The sequence below is a fragment of the Petromyzon marinus genome, unplaced genomic scaffold (assembly GCF_048934315.1).
Source record: "Petromyzon marinus isolate PM22_M1 ecotype Great Lakes invasive population unplaced genomic scaffold, UKy_Petmar_22M1.pri1.0 PM_G_Scaffold_7, whole genome shotgun sequence".
In the NCBI taxonomy this organism is placed as follows: domain Eukaryota; kingdom Metazoa; phylum Chordata; class Hyperoartia; order Petromyzontiformes; family Petromyzontidae; genus Petromyzon; species Petromyzon marinus.
In genome coordinates, this window is record NW_027423024.1 from 6,126,202 (window position 1) to 6,127,356 (window position 1,155).

The following is a 1,155-nucleotide window of genomic DNA, read 5'->3' on the forward strand; positions in this document are numbered from 1 at the left end:
GCTCCTCCCCCCCCCCCACCCCGAGCCGCTTCTCAAAAATCTTCCTCCCTCGCCTCGTCGTCATCTTCGTCTGTGAAAACCTGCGGGGGTCGGAATAAATTAGAGAGACGGTGACCGACCCCACCCCCCCCCCCCCCTGGGGTGGCCAGAAGCGGATCGCTCACTCAGCCTAAGCAGGAGCATCGGTGATGTGGGCGGACACTCGCTCACCGCTCGCTCGCTCACCGCTCACCGCTCGCTCGCTCACCGCTCGCTCACCGCTCACTCACCACCCACCCCTCCTCACCGCGTAGTCGTAGCTTCCAGCTCCGCTGTCTTGGTGCTGAGGCTGCGGTGGCAACTCGTGCAGCCCCTCAGCCGCCTTGTTGCCACTCTCTAGCGTTAGCAACTACACACGGAGCATCCCCACAACACGCACAGTGTGTGGTGAATCTGTGGGTCTCTGTGTTGTGAGTCTGTGGGTGTCTGTGTGGTGAGTCTATGGGTCTCTGTGTGGTGAGTCTGTGGGTCTCTGTGTGTGGTGAGTCTGTGGGTCTTTTTGTGGTGAGTCTGTGGGTCTCTGTGTGGTGAGTCTGTGGGTCTCTGTGTGGCGAGTCTGTGGGTCTCTGTGTGGTGAGTCTGTGGGTCTCTGTGTGAGTCTGTGGGTCTCTGTGTGGTGAGTCTATGGATCTCTGTGTGGTGAGTCTGTGGGTATCTGTGTGGTGAGTCTATGGGTATCTGTGTGGTGAGTCTGTGGGTATTATTTTGGCAATCGTCATCAGGAGGAGAAAAGAGGGGGATGAAAGCCGCTGAAGCAGCAGGCTGTTTTAAAGTTTTAAAGTTGGGTGTAGCCCAAGGGTCATAAACAAAGTGGGCACAACTTTACCGAAAGACCCAAAGAAAATGAATTCCTGCAGTCACGAAAGCTTTAGGTCGAGTCTGTGTCTCTGTATATACACTACACTACTATATACTACACTATACACTACACTACACACTACACTACTATACACTACACTACTATACACTACACTACACACTACACAGAATACGGAGAGAGACACGGATGGACTGGGCCTCTGTGTCCTGGCGGTGTGCCACTCACGGAGCCACGGTCGCCCTCCGCGTTTCTCCGCGGTGCCTTGGGGAGCGTGGGGGGATCCTCCCTGCACGCAT

General features: G+C 55.8%; 1 long non-coding RNA gene across 1 annotated transcript in view; it reads right to left on the reverse strand.

The window, feature by feature from the left end:
- Positions 1–1,155, reverse strand: part of LOC142920242 (uncharacterized) — a 2,563-nt gene continuing 1,408 nt past the window's right edge. The window contains exons 3-5 of the long non-coding RNA XR_012938703.1: positions 1,085–1,145; positions 287–388; positions 1–80 (exon numbers count right to left, since the gene is read on the reverse strand). This is a non-coding gene — a long non-coding RNA (uncharacterized LOC142920242). The remainder of the gene's footprint in view (positions 81–286; positions 389–1,084; positions 1,146–1,155) is intronic.